Here is a 22,189-nt window from a genome sequence, read left to right on the forward strand (position 1 = left end):
AAGAGAGGAAGTCAAATTGTCTCTGTTTGCAGATGACATAATTGTATATTTAGAAAAACCCATCGTCTCGGCCCCAAAACTCCTTAAGCTCATAAGCAACTTCAGCAGTCTCGGGATACAAAATCAGTGTGCAAAAATCGCAAGCATTCCTATACACCGATAATAGACAAACAGGGAGCCAAATCATGAGTGAACTCCCATTCACAATTGCTACAAAGAGAATTAAATACCAGGGAATATAACTTACAAGAGATGTAAAGGATCTCTTCAAGGAGAACTACAAACTACTGCTCAAGGAAATAAGGGAGAAGACAAACAAATGAAAAAAAAATTCCATGCTCATGGATAGGAAGAATCAATATCATGAAAATGGTCATATTGCCCAAAGTAATTTATAGATTCAATGCTATTCCCATCAAGCTACCATTGACTTTCTTCCCAGAATCAGGAAAAAAAAAAACACTTTAAATTTCATATGGAACCAAAAAAAGGGCCTGTATATTCAAAACTATCCTAAGCAAAAATAACAAACCTGGAGGCATCATGCTATCTGACATCAAACTATACTACAAGGCTACAGTAACCAAAACAGCATGGTACTGGTAACAAAACAGATGTATAGAAAAATGGAACAGAGCAGAGGCCTCAGAAATAATGCCACACATCTACAACCATCTGATCTTTGACAAGCCTGACAAAAACAAGCAATGGGGAAAGGATTCCCTATTTAATAAATGGTGCTGGGAAAACTGGCTAACCATATGCAGAAAACAGAAACTGGACCCCTTCCCTACACCTTATACAAAAATCAACTCAAGATGGATTAAAGACTTAAATGTAAAACCTGAAACCATGAAAATCCTAGAAGAAAACCTAGGCAATACCATTCAGGACATATGCATGGGCAAAGACTTCATGACTAAACCACCAAAAACAATGGCAACAAAAGCCAAAATTGACAAATGGGATCTAATTAAACTGAAGAGCTTCTGTATAGCAAAAGAAGCTATCATCAGAGTGAACAGGCAACCTATAGAATGGGAGAAAATTTTTGCAATCTATCCATCTGACAAAGGTCTAATTAGGTCCACAATCTACAGAGAACTTAAACAAATTTACAAGAAAGAAAAAACCCCGTCAAAAAGTGGGCAAAGAATAGAAACAGACACTTCTCAAAATAACACATTTATATGGCCAAGAAACGTGAATAAAAGCTCATTATCATTAGAGAAATGCAAATCAAAACCACAATGAGGTATCATCTCACACCATTAGAATGGGGATCATTAAAACGTCAGGAAACAACAGATGCTGGAGAGGATGTGGAGAGATAGGAAAGCTTTTTCACTGTTGGTGGGAGTGTAAATTAGTTCAATCATTGTGGAAAACAGTGTGGGGATTCCTCAAGGATCTAGGACCAGAAATACCATTTGACCCAGCAATCCCATTACTGGGTATATACCCAAAGGATTATAAATTATTCTACTATAAAGGCACATGCACATGTATGTTTATTGCAGCACTGTTTACAATAGCAAAGACTTGGAACCAACCCAAATGCCCATCAATGATAGACTGGATAAAGAAAATGTGGCACATATAAACCATGGAAAACTATGCAGCCATGAAAAAGAATGAGTTCATATGCTTTGCAGGGACATGGAGGAAGCTGGAAACCATCATTCTCGGCAAACTAACACAGGAACAGGAAACCAAACACAGCATATTCTCACTTGAAAGTGGGAGGTGAACAATGAGAACACGTGGACACAGGGAGGGGAACATCACATACCAGGGCCTGTGGGGGTTGAGGGGCAAAGGGAGGGAGAGAACCAGGACAAATACCGAATGCATGCAGGGCTTAAACCCCGGATCATGGGTTGATAGGTGAAGCAAACCACCATGACACATATATGCCTATGTAAAAAACCTGCACATTCTGCACATGTATCCCAAAACTTAAAGGAAAAAAAAACAAAAAACAAAAAAAAACCCAGATGCTATTTATTTGAATACATTGAATACATTCTTTCCCCTACTTAGAGGTGTGGGCATATAATGCTTAAATCTCCATCAAAAGAGGAAGAATGAGTTTTATACGATAAATGGTGAGAGAATGTAATAATTAGGTTTTGGTGGGAAAAGATGGATCAGAAGTATGGAGTCGTATAAGACTGGGTTTCTGTCATGAAACTAGCTGCACAACTGGGGTATTATGGGTTATTGAGTCACTTTGAGATCCTGGCTTATGCATTCACCAATATATTTAGGTTTACATGTTACTTAAGATTACTTCTATATATATTTGCATAACACTTTTCAGTTTTGGAGGTGAGTTTCCATATATGTTTTCTCTGCTTAGAATGCTGTTTCTTTAGATACTCACCTGTAGATATTACTTTATTCACCTCCTTTGAGATTGTGTTAATGTTATGTTAGTGACTCCTCTTTGGAACCTTCTTTGAAAATTGTACCTTTCTCATCACTTATCACTTCTTTCCCCTTTTCCATAACACTTATTTCCCCATAACACTTGTTACCTTATAATGTACTTTGTGATTTACTTATTTATTATGTTCATGGCCTGTCTCCCCAGTTTGGAGTGTTAGCTTCGAGTTGGCATACATTTTTGCACTTTGGTTTAGATCTATAATAAGACAAGATAAATAGCATGGGTTTAATATTTGTCGAGTGAATGAATGAATGAATGAATGAATTCTCTCCTTGGATTCTCCGACAATTCTGTGATGTAGTTTGAATACTCATTCATAGTTTAGAAATGACGTATAGTAGGAAAAGATCAAAAGATAACTTATGTTCTATGCCTGATTCTGCTCTCGATGCCGAGCACTTGCTTAACTTTCTAAGCACGAGAAAACCCCTGAAGATTTCACTGAAAATCTCCTGTGTAGAGCTGGAAGCTCAAACTGCAAATTCTCCACTCTCTATGACCTTCTAAGGAAATTTATGATGTAAGTTTGTCCTTGTGCTTCTTGATTTGCTAACTTCTCTTAGTTTAACTGAAAATATTCTACTAACTTTCTACTACATTTAAGTACAATTTTAAATTTCTCTTAAAGACAATTGAAAATACTGTTTAATTCTTTTAAAGGTCATATATATGTGTATGTATGTGTATATATGTGCATACACAATCAGTTTTGAAAATGCAATGAGAACAACAATACAAGAAAATTATGACAAAATTGCACTGCCAAGTGGTAATCATAATGAACATTTTGATCATTCTCTCTTGCTCTCCATTTATATATACATCCACCAGCTGTTTATTCAACAACTAGTGATCATTATGTGCCAAATTTTATTCTAGCTAATACAGTGACTATAGGTAGGTTTATATATATTGGATAATATAGGAAAATATCATCCATATTATTTTTAAACCGCTTTTAAAAATATGGTGAACATCTCAGGTCATTAATGGTTTTCCTATTTCAATTAAAATAATGCATCATTTAAATGAGAGTGTGAGAATCCACTTTAAAGATTTACCAGATATTAGTCAATTTCTTCTTTTTAGGGAATTTGAGTCTTTTCCAAATATTTAAGTTTCCTGAATCCTTAAAGGTGTATTTTAACTCTGTGAAATCCTAAAGGGCAATGATCTTGTCCTGTTTGTTCATTTTATCAAGTATAGTAGCTATTATATCATTAATTTGACAGACGAGAAAACTGAGGCTTAGAGAAGTTAAATAATTTGCCAACACCCATAGAGTCAGGAAATGGCTAAAGTGACCACTAAAGCCATATATGACTGCAAATTCCATGTTATTTCAGCTACACCTGTATCATATGGGTGGTTCTCTCTCACTGCCTCTAGTAATTGTCAATATTATTCCAATAACAAGGCTACCTGGCCGGGGCCCACCTTTGAGGGCCAGTCTTGTTTTCCCAGCTTTGTTGCCTGTAATAGTTTTTCTGAGATCCCAATGTCTGTACTTTTTCATGACACCTAAACTTCTATATTCTAGTATATTCTACTTCTTGGGAAAAGAAATCTTCAAACTCATTCATGGTATGGTATATAAAACATACAAAAATGGAAGGATTGCTGCTCCCAGCAGGATTTACATTTTTTAGAATGATCAGGAAGCCAGTCTTAAGACACAAATAGAGCACACTAATGATGAAATTTTAGATACTGGTAGTGTACAAGATGGATCTTTAGCTAAGTAGAGGTTTTCATACAGAGAAGTTGGCTAGCAGGAGGGAAATGTGTTTTAGGTATATGAAGTGCTCTCAGCAAAGGCAGGGCTGTAGAGGAGTGTGTTGGATTCAGAGGACAGTGAGCTTCACATTCTGTGTGGTGTATAGCTGAGAGCAGAGAGATCAACCAGTAGCCATTGCTTGGGATGTGAAGTCTCTGGAAGTTTATGCTTACATGTGTGTAAGCTGACCTCTTGGGTGAGGGGCAAGTGTGGTCCATTAACTTACATGTGAAGTTCTAACTGGAAACCCAATTAGACAGGGTGCCTAATTGCTGTGCTTCAAGACACCCAAATCATCTGAGTATTGAACATGTTATTTCACTTTCATAACTATGTACACAAACTCTGTGGCCTTGAATGTGAACGGCTTTGTTATATACTGATTAAATAAGTAGCGCTTCTTACATTTCAAGGCCACCATTTGTGTATGTTGCATTTGATTGTCTTTTAAGTAACTTCTGCTTTACTGAAAATAAATTAGAAAGACCAATTTGATTATTTTTATAAGTAGTGTCTTAATGGAAGATTCTCAGCATTTTAGCCAAATTGACCTAATCAAGTTGCTTTGTGCCTTTGAGTTCCAGACTGCTTCTGTGGAAAGTGGAGATAATATCCCTAACACTTGTTGTGATGAGTAAATGAAGAAATGAGTGTACATGAATGACTAAGAAAAGGCACTCAATAAGTGGTATCAGTGTTGGTATTATTTCAATAGTAATGTATCATATGCCACAATATCAGAACTAGAAGGAGATGACTTATTGGTTCATTGGTGTCTTCATTCATTCATCCATTTAACATATGTATTGAATATTTTCTATGTATCAAGGATTGTGCTAAGTTTTAGTGGTAAAGCCTAAAATGTTATCTGATTCTTCATGGAGCTCATTCTTGTGAAGGCACATATATTAGTTTTTGTGGCTGCTGGAACAAATGCCTATAACCTTAGTGGCTTAAAATAATGCAAGTTTATCATCTTACAGTTCTAAAGTCCAACATGGATCTCACTGGGCTAAAATCAGCAGGGCTGTCTTCTTTTCTAGAAGCTCTAGGGGAGAGTCTGTTTCCTCGCCTTTTCCAATTTTTAAAGACTGCTCCTATTCCTTGGCTCATGGTCCCTTCTTCTATCATCAAAGTAAACAACTTGGCATTTCCTTGACCATTCTTCTGTTGCCACATTTCTTTCTGACTCTGATGTCAATCAGAAAAGATTCTTTGAAGGACCTATGATTAAGTTGGGCCCATCGTGATACTCTAGGATAATTTCCCCATCTAAGGGTCCTTAAGCATAAAGCTTAAGGACTTACAGTATTACTAAAGCTCTTACAGCATTACTAACCTGAATTCAATCAGCCTTTATACCAAAGTCTCATCATTTTAAAAATTTGATGAAAACGCTTAATGGGTATGAGATAGAAATATGAGTTGTTGTAGTGTAAAGATAGTTGAAGTTACAGAATTAGATGCATTCAATATTTATTCCAAAAGACTTTCTATTGAAATGTTTCAGATGATGCCCCTAAACAACTTAAAATTTTTTTTTTCTGCTTTTATTTTAGATATAGGGGGTATCTGTGTAGGTTTGTTACATGGGTATATTGTACTCAGGTAGTGAGCATAATACTCAAGAGTTAATTTTTCAACCAGTGCTCTTCTGCCTCTCTTGCCCCTCTACTGGTGCACGGTGTCTATTATTCCCATGTTTATGTCCATGTGTGTTCAATGGTTAGGTCCTGTTTATCAATGAGAACATTAAATATTTGGTTTTCTGTTCCTGCGTTATTTCACTTGGGGTTACAGCCTCCAGCTTCATTCATGTTGCTGCAAAGAACATGAATTTATTCCTTTTTATGGCTGAGTAATATTCCATGGTATACATGTACTACATTTTCTTTCTTCAGTCCACCACTGAAGGGCACCTAGGTTGATTGCATGTCTTTGCAATTGTGAATAGCATGACAATGAACATACAAATACATGTGTCTTTTTGGAATAATGACCTATTTTCTTTTAGGTATATACCCAGTAATGGGTTTGCTGGGCTGAGTGCTAGCTCTGTTTCCAGTTCTTTGAGAAATCTCCAAACTGCTTTTCACAGTGGTTGAACTAATTTATATTCGCAGCAACAGTGTACAAGCATTCCCTTTTCTCTACAGCCTCGCTAGTATCTGTTATTTTTTGACTTTTTGATAATAGCCGTTCTGACTGGTGTGAGATGGTATCTCATTGTGGTTTTGATTTGCATTTCTCTAATGATTAGTGATGTCGAGCACTTTTTCACATTTTTTGGCTACTTATGTCGTATTTCTGCTCTCCCACTGAATCACTCAGCATTGTGCAAGTTACCCTCTCTGTTACCCAGTTTTTTAAATTTGAAAATTGGGAATGATAATAGAACCTATCTCATAGGGTTGTTGTGAATCTCAAGTGGGTTAAATCTAGTAAAGAGCTTAGAAAAGTGCATGGTATATAGTGACCCAGCAGGAAGTGTGAGCTACACATGTCTGTAGCTATGAAAAATACTGTGTATATAGAGACCAAATAACAGGTTCATCTTCTTAGTTTACTCATAGTTCAATGCTGTACTGGTAGTGCAAATCTCACAGATATCGAAGAGCATAAGAGTTCTTTCAGAAGTTCATGAAAACTATATATGTTGTCCTTTTGAAAACACTTGCTCACGGCTGGGTGCGGTGGCTCATGTCTATAATCCCAGCACTCTGGGAGGCCGAGGAGAGTGGATCACCTGAGGTCAGGAGTTCGAGAACAGCCTGGCCAACATGGTGAAACCCCGTCTGTACTAAAAACACACAAAAAAGTAGCTGGTCATTGTGGTGGGCACCTGTAATCCCAGCTACTTGGGAGGCGGAGGCAGGAGAATCACTCGAACCCGGGAGGCGGTGGTTGCCGCGAGATGAGATCACTGCCATTTCACTCCAACCTGGGCAATATAATCCATCTCAAGAAACAAAACAAAACAAACAAACAAACAAACAACAACAACAAAAAAGAAAACTCTTGCTTAATAGGATTGGAAGGGGACATAGGAAACATTGTTGTTAACAAGCACTCCAGGTGGTCAGAGGGCTACTGTAGAGAAGCAGTGATCTAGTAACTCATGGATTAAAGTTCAACTCTTTAACACCGGGTGCTCACTTTTTATGTGTGTATATTTCCATTTCTGTGTACAATGTGGTTAGTAGTGGCAGCTTAAGGCCCCAATATATCAACTGGAAAAAGTCCAAAATAATTGTAATTAAAAAGATACTTTAAAAACATCTAGAGCAGAGAAAGAATCGAGAAATAAATGAGCCACAATTACAGAGAGAGACAATTATTTCAGTGTGAGATGACACGTGTTTCCCTTGGAGCATTTTCCAATTCTGGATGTGTGAGGAGGACCAGGCTTGGCCAGACAGAGAGTGGAGTTTTAGCGTCAGGTAGGGACCTGGGACATCCACTGAATTGTAGGGCTGTGTGGACAGCTAGGGGAATGGAGGATGAAGGCAAGGCCAAAATCATGTAAAGGCAGAATAAATTTTTTTACAATATTGCCGTACTTAGGCGGGATTCTACTCCAATTACAAATTATTTAATTGGTCTCCCCCTTAGGAAGTTTGGTGAGAAAGGTTAAAGTCTCTAACAAGCACAATTATTTCTTACACACAGATTTTTAGGGCTAGGAAGAAAGGTGGAGCTAGAGCGAGAAAGAAAGAATTATCCGAAATGTTAAAAATACACTTCATATAGACACAGAAATATTAAAAGTAAAATGATAAAAAATAAGGTGGAGTATGCGAAAACTAACTGAAGAAAGCTAGTATAGCTATAAAAATTTTAAAGTAACTATAGGTAAGAATCACTATTAGAGATAAAAATATTTCCAAATGAAAGAGAAGTCAATGCCATAGTATATTGGCATCAAAAATCTGTGTTCAATAATATAGCTTTAAAATATATGAAGCAAAAATTAATAGAACTAAAAGAAAAAACTAGAGAAGTCCACAGTCATACCTGAGATTTTAACACATTTTTCTCAATAGTTGATTTTTTACAAATAATAAACAATCCACATCCTACTTCGCATCCAGTTTTTAGCATAGAAGTATGTGTTACAAAGTCATTTGGCTTCTTGTTAAATACTTTTTATGACGAGACACTCACTACTTTTTTGAAGTAACCAAATCCGTTTCAAGAGCACTCTAATCTAACTAATGACTCAGATTTTATTAGGTAGTGATTCCTGGAAATGAAAGTACAACCATAATATATGTCCTCTCTAAGAACATTGAGCAAGTTAGCGTTTGATCTGGGTCGTGAATCCTGGTCTCAAGACTCATAATTCAATTAAATATTCTCTACACGAATTTCAAATCTCATCAGACTGGATTAAAGACTCTCTGAGGGTAGGAACTTTCTTTTGCCCTTTTTGCAATATATACCTTTAGAGATCTCATATATGACTGAACACTTCAGTGGGGGTGGAGAGTGGTTTTGGTGGGGAAAGATGAAACACATAAGAAGAAGCACTGCTTTTATATCCAGTTGGGGTTCAAAGTACTCCTGACTGTGTGCCCCCAAGAAACCCACCCAAACTCTCAGAGCCTCACTTTTCTCAATTTTAGTGTAAAGTTGAAAAGCTATGCTATTCAAAGAGCCTATAAGGCACAGGGACAAAATGTGTATTAAATACATAGTTCCTGATAAATATTTACTGTTTAATTGAGAGGCATAAGAAAAGTTACCAACAATTATGAAATAAAAAGACCATAAAACCATTTAATGAGGAAGATTGTACAAGCATATATATCAGTCCAAAGGAGACAAATGGTAAATTCAACACGTTATTTGTTAAAAAACAGCACTAGTTTTATGTAGCAGTCCGTTATAAAACACAACACACTTTTTATCTAAATGGGTTGTAGGCAGACTTTTATTTTTTTTAATGCTGTACAATTCTTCTCTTATTCAAATTTTAAAATGGCTCCCTATGAGACCATTAATAAATATTTCTCTCTGTTAGAGTGATTTTTTTTAAGCTCTTCTTGTCCAGAAAGCAGAGACCAACATGATAATAAGTGAGAGCACAAGCATATTTTCTTTTTAAGAAATCTCTGGTCATAGGACAGGCTCATTAATGTTGTCATAGCAACCATTTCCTCACAGGTTACATGCTTGTGAGCTTCTACTAAGATGCAAATTCTCGATTAAACAAAGCAAGCTTACTCTGAAATGCATGTCAACTTTCAAGGGGGAGTAGGGTGCTCTGGCGATTTTATTTTTTCCGTATGCAATATACTATTTAAAGAGCTTACTTCTTTGTTTTCCCTTATAAGTTAACTCTTATTTTGTCCAAAATGCATTTTGTCCAAAAGCAGAAAGAAGATAGATTAAAATGGGATCTCAGTAGAAGCTCTCCTTTCACGTTTATTTGCCTCCTGGTATTACCTGTCACATCATCCCTTGATAAACCAATGCAGAAAAAAATGTTCATAAGTCAGTCTAAAACATATTTAACATAAACTCACCCTTGAAGCCTTATTTTCATCTTGGATCTACCCTTCTTTGATTGTTCAACTTGTGTCTACACCCATTACCATGCCATTATGAGAATTATAGTTCAGAAATCAAGGAAGTTGCAGTGAGAAATCCAGGCTCAACTCAGTACCTTGGAGTTGGATGTGGAGGTTGATCCTCTTCCCTTCAATCTACATGCCTTGACCTTGGCCCGTAGAGGACACTGCTGTTGTTTCCCTTCCCCATAGAGCTAATGAGGTCAAAAATGGAAACTAGGGCATTGGATGAATAATTTGTGTGATTGCTGAAGTTTCCAAAGATGCAGATAGAAGTGAGGACCGGTATTAAGATAATAAAGCAGATGCTAAAGTCAACAATAAATTAAGGAAAGTGGCTAGGGTATTGAAAGAGCACAAAGAGGGGTAATAGGTATAAAAATAAGAATATATGCTTCAGAGGAGCTGGGTTTTTGGAGAAGGAAGGTAGGAGAGACAGTTATAATGGGGCAATGAGAAGTAAGGCAAATATTTCCCCCATACATAGCCCACCTCTAAAATGGCTGCTAACAGATCATCATGATAGTAAGTGATGATGGATGATCAAGGGTGCTTTGTCCTCTGATGGACAGTGAGGTGACAGGTATGTATGTCGGGTTGCTTGGAGATCTCAAGTGAACCCCTACCGGAGGCTAAATGTGTTTTTGTAGCCTGAAACATGCAGTCATTGAACTTCTGAGGGTGCATGTTCTTGCCTGATGGTGGGGTACACATGCTATTATGAGAAACCCTATATTGTGGAGGTTTATAAAGCTTTTTCTCCTTGTATGTATTATCTATTACCAGAATCCTGAAGGGAATGAGTGATGAATGCTAAGACTTGGCATCCTGTATTCAAATTATTCTTAGTAATGTGATCATACGTCATTTAATTGTTAGGATCTTTAGGGAGCATACTATTATAATCTAGAGGGAGAGATAAAACTACAATTGACTGCCATGCACATATTTGCAATCACCAAATATTATCTCATTTGATGAAAAAACTAAAGTTCAGAGAATTAAATGCTCCAGGACTCTCACTCCTGTATGAGTATCCTTCCTCTTTTTTTAATAGAGTTTCAGCCAACAAAGAACTAGACTGGAAATTGAGAGATCTAGACTTAAGACTTATAGGAACTCCTAATTAACTAAATGAGTGACCTCTGGGGAGGAGGGGGGAGAAAACCTCTCTGTGCCTTAGTTTCTCCATGTTTCTCCATCTATACTACAGAGATAATGTGTGCTGGCCCTTTTTCCTATAAATGTATAGAGTCGAGTATTGATGCACATGAGAGTGCTTTGGAAATAAATTAATTTTTATAAATGTTATATCCATTTTCTGTGTTGGAGGTAGGATGAGCACTGCAAGTAAGATCAAGTTTGGTCTATGCACTTCATAAACAGATTCCATCAGCATCATATTTAGAATAGTGTCTTGACATAATTATGGGTTGTAATATATTGTTATGGAGGCGTTTGTCTGGTGGCTAACATTTCTAAGAGATAGCTATATTTTAATTCACAAGATGAGCCTGTAGAACAACGCTACCATTTCCAAGTTTGGGTTAATTATTTAATTTCTCTGGACCTCTAGACCTTCATTTGTATGTAAAGTAGAGATTTTGATATGTGCTCTGCCTCTTCTGTGGGAATGCTGTGAAAATCAAATATAATGTATATTAAAGTCTTTTGTTAACCATGGAAAGAAACCGTTTCTAGTGGAATTTGATGAGGTCCATAGGTAGAATGCATGATGTATTGTTTTTATAACCTTAGTGACTAGTAGACAGCATGTTACACAGCAGGAATTCAAGAAAAGCTTGTAAAAATAAATTGTGATTCTGACTTTGCATTTGAATCCCTCTTCTTTCTCTGTTTCCACATAAGCTTAGCTCCAAGACCAAACATGAAATCTAGAGTGTGAGTTCCATTCTGTTCCCGGGCTGTATGATTCCCAGAGCTATGCTTCGCTTCTCTTCCCTCTCCTTCCTCACCCCACCCTGCCACCCACCTAACTCAGTGTGAAGCCTGAAGTCTTTATCCCAGTGGTATTTTTTAAATATCCCAAATGATTACTGCATCACTGAAAAGTTCTGCTGTGACTCACCTATCACATTACAAATGCGTAATACTGAAAAGGCTGACAAGAGATGGGACTAATGTCCAGGCTTAGGTTCTGTTCTTTTAAACCAGTTTTAAAACATACTTTCTGTTAAATATTATTCCAAAAGTGGTTTGTTTTAGATGAGATAATGATGTGGAGATATATTTTTTTAAGTTTTAATATCTTTAATATTTATATGTTTCTGACAAATAGACTTTTTTCTTACAAAAATTAATAAAAAATACAATACCATCAAGTTCACAAGTGGTTGAAGGACAGTGCTATTTTGAGCTCACTTGGGCAAAGAAGGGGCAGAGGGGAAAACATCAGGTGTTTTGCAGGTGAGCAACATGCAGAAAATGATTTTTTTTTTCACATGACAAGACTTAAGTCTTTATGGGAGCAAATGTCAGTTACCTGGAGAATAGAGGCCATAGTTACATACATGGGAAAAGCAACATCTGCGAGGCAGGGTAGACGGGAAAGATGCAGTCAATGACCTGGAAATAAGGTTTGGCCACAGTTCAGTCATCCATGGGTTTAAATAGTGTTCTTAGGCATCTGTACTTGTCTACAAAGGAAACTCTTAGAAGGTCTTGCTTTTGCTTCATTTGGTGTGCCTTGCACAACCAACTTACAGACAATGCTCTGGGTTTGACCCTTACCCAACATAAGGCCATAACTCATTTTGGGTGGAAGGCCCCTCTTTCCTTTGGTAAGTGATTGAAATAAGACAGTCATGGGAGTTTATATTCATGTTATATTGGCTCATTCTTTGTTAGCATTCTTCTTCCATCTCTCTTTTCATTCCTTCTTTTTTAGCTTTCACTACTTCTTCCTCTCTACGTTCTCTTCCTTTTCCTTCTTTTCCACTTCTTTGCTTCTTCTCTTCTTCTTCCCCCTCCTCCTTTTCCTTTTCCTCATCCTCCTCTTTCTCTTTTCAGAGTAAAGAGGCAACAGAAAAGTTCAAAAGAGTGAGAAGCAATAGAAAAACCTCTTATCGTAATTTTCCAGGTAAATATATGACATATGGCTCTGATATGGAAAAACCCTGGCAAGTGAACAAAGTAATGTAAAAGGCCATGATAGGAAATTGCTCTGAAGCTCTAGGGAATGAAAATGAAGGCAGAATTAGGCACAAAAATTTAATGAACGATTATGTAAAAGGTTAGAGCTCCAAATCTTCCAAAGATCGTTAAGATTTTGTAAAGAAAAAGGTAACAACAATCTCTATTCCAGTTAAGATATTTTTAGCTAAAAAGGTATTATTCAATTGGCTTAAATAAAGGAATGCATTACTTTACACAAACGAAAGTCTCAACATAAAACAGTGTCAAATCAAAATTGCAGTAGCCAGAGCTAAACAGGCAAGGAAGACTTTTTTCAAGACTATTGCAACAGGAAAGAGAGAAAGAACTCAACTCCACTGAAACAAAGAGCTGGAGGGCTTTTAAACTCAGGGTTGAACTCATGGAAAAGTACTGAAATACATTGGAGGGGAAGTTGGTCAACGTGATTAGGCTATCTGAGTTCACTAATTGTCCTTTTTCGTAGTTAGGCTCCTACTCTCCCACAGAAACTGGGAGATAGGGGTATTACATTTTCGATTATTATATTTCAAAGGGATGGTGCCTAAGTCCTTGAAAAAAAAACTCCTGTATTATAAAACTGTCATGAGGCTGGGAGAAAATTTACATCACAAAGGGCAGAGAAATAATTTACAATTGCAAGTTTTCTAAAGTAAATCTAAGAAAAGAGCTCAGGGACCTACAGTCAAGAAGAAACAAACTTAAAGTTTAGTAAAACTCAGGGGAATGCTCAGGCTGTCTTGGTCAATAGTTTTAGGGCTGATTTAATTCAGAGAGCTAACCTTAAAGAAGAAGGGTGATTTTATCTTTGCTCAAATTCACTTGAGAAAATAAAGAGAAGAGTCGTTCAATGCTCATATAACTGAAAGTCAAGGGTAATTGGCTTCGGGCATTGTTGGACCTAGGTGTTTGAGTTTCATCAGAAATCTGTTTCTATATCTTTTGCTTATCTTTTTATTCACTATTTCTTAGTTCATTCTCAGACAGGCTTTTCTTTCCTTATGTCAAGATTCTCATTATTAATTCTAGAATTACATCCTTTCCATCTTGCATAACTTCAGAAAGAGTGTCTCATTCTCAATAATTTTAACCAAAATCTCATGTGATTTACACTGTGCAGCTTGGACTATGTGTCCAGCTCTGAATCCATCTCTTAGCCAGGGGAATAGAAAATATTCATTTTCTCAGCCTGGACATTATATATGCCTTAAGCTGGAAGACGAGTTCTTTCCCAATCAGAGTGGGTAGTTTTCAAAGGGAAAAATCATCATGCTGTACCAGAAAAGGGTGAAATGCATGCAGGGGAGGCTAAAACAATAGATTATTTCATTCCTCTTCCTACTTCTCTTCAGGGAATAAGCAGAATAGGGCTCTGCTGAAGGTAGGAGATGAAACAGCAGAACCTAGGGCCATATAACCAGCATGGTTCCGTTATTATTGACAGATAATGTTCCTGAAAGATAAATTACTGGGCTTGCATAATCAGATGTATATTGCAGTTCTTTCTATACTAGGATGGCATCATCAAACTGACTCGATGACTCTAGCATAATTAGTCTCCTTCCCTTACCTTTGTTAAGGTTTCATACTCCTCAAGTATTTCTGTGCTGATATACTTAGTTCCAGGTTGACTTTTCTGGAAGAGAGAGATTGTGACCTACCCTTTGCTGTCCCTTCTCAGAGATTCCTATCTGGCTCTTGCCCACCAGTTTAACTGCCTGCATTTAGTAGTGAGAGTAACTCTAGTTAGGGCTCTCTACCTTGATATGAAAATTCTCTCCTCATGACCCTTTGACTTTTCATGTTTGGCTTTTTACCTCTACTCCTTCATTTGCATTACCCCAGATTGACAACTTTCTATTGGATGGACTATTCAGGCCTAATCTTGTACAGTCCAAGACACTGCTTCTCAGCTCTTACCTTGGTCCTTTGCACTGCAGTTTACAGGCAAATCTACAGTACACTGTAAGCAGCCCATTAGAACATTACTTCTCAACTGAGTCTCAGTGTCTCTAGATTTTTATTTTCTGAGAATTAAGATAAGACAGAATGCAATAGGGAGATGAAATTAATTTCCTAATTGTATGATAATATATTTCTCATTTTTAAGCCATAAGTTGGATTTCCACTGCATATATCACTTTCTGTTGAGTTTGGTTGGTAAAATCACTCTGGGTTCATTGACAGAGAAAAGTGTCTTGACAAAGGCAATATTGCTTTTGAGCTGAACCCATTTTAATTCCAATGCAGTCTCCCCAAACTGCATGGCCATGGGAAAATTGCTCAACATCTCTAAACTTTGATTTTCTCACCTAACAGCAAATGATGAAGGCTACTTCTCAATGTTGTGGGGATTACTGAGGCAATTCAATGCATAGCATACTCAATAAATACTCTTCTTATGGTTGTATACTGTATTTTAAGAGAGCCTAAGAAAAGTTTAGGCTCAGATTCTGAAGTATGGTGACAGTATCAAGATAATTTCACCGTGTAATACTCTGCTTGAGTAGGCTTCTTTTTCAAAACTTCCCAGGCATACAGGTATGCTACAAATGGATGACAGATGTTCTTTCAATTCTTGTTTGCCTCCAGCCAGTTGAGCAGAATCTCGGGTTGTTGAAATTCCCTGGGTGGTTCCCTGGCATCATTCAAAAACAGCCTCACCCATTTACTCTATTGTACCATACAAATATTTTTATGTATTATATGTGTCATGATGTGAAATAGTTTGGAAAGCAATACTGTACATTATTTCTCTGCAGATGCAACAATCCTGTATGTGAAATGTATGGCACATAAAGTAAATATGGAAAAATGAATGCCGAAGTCCAGAAGTCTTAGTAAGTTGGTGAAAATTGATCTGATTCTTGAAGAACAAGCAATATTAAACATACTGTGAAAGAGTAGAAGCAGAAAATTTTCAAGTGAAGTTGAGTAAGAGATATATTTATTAGCTGTGCTTGTTGGGGTGCTTAACACTAGCTGACATGGTGGCTTGATTATGTGTGCGTGTTTGTGCATGTGTGTGTGTGTTTCCATTCATACTACATATAATGTAAGGTAGACCCTGGAAGTGGTGGCTCACACCTGTAATCCCAGCACTTTGGGAGGCTAAGACAGGTGGATCACTTGAGGTCAGGAGTTTAAGACCAGCCTGGTCAACATGGTGAAACCCTGCATCTACTAAAAATACAAAAATTAGCCTAGTGTTGTGGCTTGTGCCTGTAATTCTAGCTACTCTGAGGCTGAGGTGGGAGAATTGCTCGCAGGCAGAAGTTGCAGTGAGCTGAGATGGTGCCACTGCACTCCAGCCTGGGTGACAGAGCAAGACTCTGTCTCAAAAAAAAAAAAAAAAAAAAAAAAAAAAAAAAAAAAAAAAAAAGAACAGTAAGGTACAGAACCGCCCTCCATCTTATAGCTTTGCCATTTGGAAACACATGGTTTCCAAGTTTGCATAGGCAGTGCAGAGAGGGTGGGAGGATTTCAGAGAAGTTGTAAAGAGCCAGGCCTGGCTTATGTCATATCTCCCATACCCCATTGGCCAAAATCCATTTTTACCATCTCAATCTAATTGCAGAGTAGACTTCCTATGTGACTAGGAATATAAAATGTTGTGTTAAACACATAATATAGTCTGTGCCATAATAATTTTCAGAATCATCTATATGGAAATTCTAATTATCATCAAGGGTTGATTAAGGAGCAGGGTATCATGAGACAGAGAATGAATGCACTGGGGAGTCTCAATGTCAGAACCATAAATCAGTACAGCCTAAGTTGTTGTCCTTCATCACTAAAGAGTATAAAAGATGAGAACACACGTGTCAGCTTGTCAAGGTGAAGATGGAGACACTTGACAGTCTTGATTGGCTCCCCCTACCTGTTCTGCCTCTGTTGGTCAGCTACCGCTTCTATTTAGCCCCATCGTATTTATGCACTTAGTAAAAATGGTAGGGGCTGATATCATAGAAATGTTGGATGCTTCCTCAGGAAAGTATCAGGGGTTCTTGGACACACTTTGTGGAGAGTGCTTATAACAGTCAAAGGAGAGAAGGCTGTAAGAGTTGCTACTATCTTGATAGTGAAAGGACAAACTATTGTTGGAACCGAACTATCGATTCCCTCCTGGGCAGGGGCTGCCGCGAAGGACCACCGACACGAGATTCACAGCAGAGAGTTATTTATTACTAGCGCGCTAGGGTCCCAAGCTCTAAGTTGGCCCTGGGACCCCGACTGCTTGTTACAGGTTGTTTATATAGGCAAATACAAGTTCAAACACAGCTTATGGCGCGAAATTCAAACAAAGCTTAAGGCGCAAAATGATTGGGTCTAGCTATGGCCTGAGCAAGGTGTCTTATGCTAATTGGTTAGAGCAGGACCTTATGAGGTTTTTTCCTGGAGTTGTTGATTCCGAGAACTTTGAGGCAGGGTGGGACCCCCAGAATTGGCAGGGTGGGACCCCATGAGGTTGTTTCCTAGAATTGGCAGGGTGGGACCCCATGAGGTTGTTTCCTAGAATTGGCAGGGTGGGACCCTATCAGGGTGGGTCCTTATCGAGGCAGGGTGGGACCTTATCCAGAGCTACCTGGTGTTAATTTTTTTTATATGAGACCTAGTTTCTAAGTTTTATGAGGCCTAGTTTCACTATATGTTAGGCTAAAGAGGACCATCTTCATTCTTAGATTGTGAAGATTCACCGAAAAAAAAAATTGAGCAGTGTTGTCATCTTGTTTATCAAACTATGCCTTTGGTAGACGAATCTGGCTTTTCCTGATGCCTGCAAACTGTGCTTGTGGTAGCCCAAGTTGGCCACTGCAAACAAGCTTAAGGTGTCTCTTTTCCGTGACTCCATTGTACTGAAAACTTTTTGGTGCTAATATCTGTTTTGTGTTTTCCTCATCTACCATAATGAGCTTATCCTGGACTCGGACTAGTCTGATTTGTTTTTCTACCACCAGTGTTTTGCATATTGTCTCGTAGCAGCACATTTAGGGAGCACAAGTTCTCAAAAGTTATTTAGTTATAAAGCCACCTCTCCCATTCTCCTCATCAAACCAATCTGGATAATTGTCAGTTCAACTCTTCTGTGAAATGGATATTCTTGAACCTGAGCCCTAAAAGAAGCTACGTAACCTCTGAATCATCAAAGAGATTCAATTATACTCAATCTATATTTTAATGGCTTATATGTTGATTATATATAATTATTTGAAAATTGTTCCTCTGTATATAAGGATATTCTACTAAGTAGGGCATTCTGTTTATAAACTATCATTATCTCTTCATGTTGATTTAAATCATCTGTTTGAGTAGGTGAGAAAGCCACAGGGAAACCAAATCATTCTCAATCATTTTATGCATATTTACAAACAAAAATGAAGTATGGAGACTGACCATACAGTCTTTGTTCTAAGAGTAAAGCTAAGCCTTAGAGGATTTCAGTGAGATACGGAAAGGAAGTCAAATGTTTTGAGCACCTGCAATACTCTGGGAAATATGCTAGGCATTTTACATCTATTTTCCCTTTTAATTCTTCTAACAGCCTGCAGAATTGATATCAATATCCCCATTTTACAGATGAAGACATTAAAGCTCAGAGAAACTAGGTCTATTGTCCAAGGCAAACATCCAGGAAATGGTCTGTAGGACTCTGAAGTTTGAAAACCAACACTTCATGTGGCAAAAGCAGATCTGAGTCTTGAGTATGGTTAAGACAATACCTTTTGTAAATATCTGAAACTAACTTGTCTATAATTCAGTAGCCGTTTTTCTACCGTCCGTTCTTCCTTTCCTTCTGATTCTTCTGCACCTTTCTAATTAATTGGCATTGCCCGAGTCTGCCCCTTGGGGATTTGCCTCACCTTGAATGGCCTGTATGCAAAGCACCCCTCAGCAGGAAAAGATCAACTTATAAACGTTTCTATGGCAACCATTGACTCCCAAAGACTGCTCCTCCTTTGACCATACATCTGAAAGCCAGAAAAATAAATTACTTTTTAAACTTTCATTTTACAGCAAAGTCTACTTACCGATGATGAACAGCTAATATTTTGAAAAATATAGTCAGTTATGTAACCTCTGCTGATTGTTGCCAGTGGAAATCAAGGAGCTTAGAGCTATCCTCTTCCCTCAACCCTTAGCTCCTCTGCCAATAGAATTTTTTTCAGTCTATTTTCCCCTGGAGGGGCCTTACTGGCACAATTTTTGTATGCAATTGAGAAAAACAAAATATAATGGTGTATTTCAAATAAAATCATATTCTCCCTGTGACTTGCCATATCTTTGCCCAAACAATCAGAATGTTTCTGTAGTATCAATGTTGCATTACACAACTGAGTATATTTTTTCTTTCAAAATTATTTTAAGTAGGAATTTTTTTTTTAAAGAAACCTAGCTTTTCTCTATTTTTACTTGACAAATAATCTAATCCATATCTAGTGTGAAATTCAAGGAGTAGTTGCATTTAAAGTTGTAATTTAAAAAAATCCAAACACTTGGAAACTTGTTCTCTTAATGATTTAAAACACTATGGTCATTTTTTTTTCTGAACAAAATATTGGAAAATATTGTCACATAATGTGGCAGTGAGAGAAAATGTTTGTACTGATGATTGTCCAGGAAAATATCATCAAAACTGTTCTGCTTTTATCAGAAAGTAAGAAGAAATGATTTTAAGTACTGAAACAACTTCATGAAAGAATTATAAAGAGACATAAGTAGGTGATTTGCAGGTAAGCCCCCACCCACATACCAGTGAAACATCTCTTCGTCTGGTCTTAGCCCTGCCTACAGGCTATGGGATATTTAAAAAGGACTATAAAAGGAAACAAAAAAAGGTCTTTGAGAAACTTACAGTTCATTTGAGGCCGCAAGATGCCTATCTAAAACAATCAGCGAATAGGGTCTGCCAGAGGAAAGAGCGTAATTAGGAGTGATGTTATGATGTCCTCCTAATGAAGCTGCTGTGGGGGTGGGGATAATTTTCTGTTTCTACTACTAAACTGAATTTATTTTATTTAATAGCAGAAATATTGATTTTTCTATTTAGCCTACATTTTCTCAGTTACTTTGGGGACTTTCTTTGTCAATTAGGTACTTCCCTCCTCCCCCTTCTCCCTTTCTCCCTGGTTGATGTAAGTAATGGAGGCCTTTTGTAAGATCATGGCAGTGGAAGAGTGTAGAGGCAGGAGACTGATCAATGATGCTTCAGTCCACAACTGGCATCTGCTAGCATGCATTAGCTTGTTTGTTCTTGGCTGTCATGTCCCTTTCATGGTTGCATTTGTTGGAAGGCCCAAAGTATGTTTGGCTTCTGGTAACATGATTCGTGCTGCTGGCATACTTACTCCCATTGACAAGCCATTTTCAGAATGAAGTCTTCTCTCTCTCTCTTTCTCTCTCTGCCTCTGTCCCTCTGTCTCTGTTTGTCAAGTTGTAAGAGAGTAGCAAGTTTTACACTTGCACCAGAAAAACTGCATGAAATATAAAACATCTGCTTTTGATATTGGACAATAGGCAGCATGGGACCAGAATCCCCCAGAGAGAAGAGAAACATACAATATGAACTCTTCCATGTTCCAACTTTCTGCCTAGAGGGCATTATTAGTATGTGATACAGGTAGGAGGAACCCAAGCAGAGCACAGTGTTATTGTTGAATTGAAAAGGCAGATGATTGGAGTTTGGGGAGGCTTAGGTGAATTGAATTTGCAGAGCAGAATCCTGGAGAAAAGTGAGCTTAGTGAAGAGAGTTCAAACAATCTGCACAGAAGTCTTCTTTAGCCTTTAAGTGACAGTTTGTGTATGTATTAGATACAATTTCACAAATATGCATATAAAACAATTTCTGGGAAAAGAAAAATTACCTAAGAGCTGTAAGTTCAATAATTCCCAGGTTTACACAGGAATGGAATCATTTGACTTTTTACATCCAGAAGGGAGAGAACTTGTAAAATATAGGGGACAATTATTAGGAATCCTAGAAGAGTAAGGTCTTAGTATTTGTACTGAATTCCACCTACAGGAAAATCTGCCATAGACTAGACCTAAAATAACTTGAAAACAATGCTTAACAGGAACAAACTATTGGGCAAATAAATGAATTGCTTGCTATAACAAAGTCTAAAAGTCTCTCAAAGACTACATCAAAATAGAGCACTCCATTATGTAAAAGTCACCATATCTGACATCCAATCAAAAACTGCTTGACATAGTGAAGCAGCAAAAAATTGTGACCCGTAATCAGGAAGAAGAAGACTGTAAAGAAAGGTTCATAAATCACAGAGATGGAACTATTAACAAACAAAGATCTTAAAATAATGTTTACAGGAATTTTAAAGGAACATGAACCTAAAGAGGAAAGACATGGAAGAAGAAATATTTTTAAAATGAATGGAGCTTCGACAGATGAAAAATAACCTCTGAAGTAAAATTTTCACTGAATGCATTAAAATAGATTGGACATTTCAGAAGAAAAGATCAGTGGACTTGAAAGAAAGCAACAAACACTATCCAAAATGATGAACATAGAAAAAATAAAAAATAAAATAAAACTTATGATCTGCAAACAAAATTAGTTCTCTAACACACATCCTCTGTAAACAGAGCCCCAGAATCTAAATTTTTCTGTGACTCTAAAACTGTCCTGAAAAATAAAAAGTCTACTTAAAAATGATAAAATGATGAAGTAAAATATTTTGTGATAACATTTCTTAGAAAGTTGGAATGGTAACATTAATATCTGACACAGTAGACTTCTGGGTACCAACTATTGCCAGAGATAAAGAATGACATTTTATAATAATAAAAAGATGAGTTCATTATGATGACATAATCAACCTAAATTTGCACGAACTTTATCACAGATATTCAAAATACAATGGAGCAAAAATCTGACGTAACTGAAAGGAGAAATAGAAAAACTGAGAAATAGGCCAGGCGCAATGGCTCACACCTGTTATCCCAGCACTTTGGGAGGCCAAGGTGGGCGGATCACAAGATCAGGAGATTGAGATCATCCTGGCTAACACGGTGAAACTCCGTCTCTACTAAAAATACAAAAAAATAACTGGGCTTTTTGGCAGGCACCTGTAGTCCCACTACTCAGGAGGCTGAGGCAAGGGAATGGCATGAACCCGGGAGGCGGAGCTTGCTTGCAGTGAGCGGAGATCACGCCACTGCACTCCAGCCTGGGTGACAGAGCAAGACTGTATCAA

Source organism: Macaca fascicularis, chromosome 5 (genome assembly GCF_037993035.2).
Source record: "Macaca fascicularis isolate 582-1 chromosome 5, T2T-MFA8v1.1".
Lineage (NCBI taxonomy): Eukaryota > Metazoa > Chordata > Mammalia > Primates > Cercopithecidae > Macaca > Macaca fascicularis.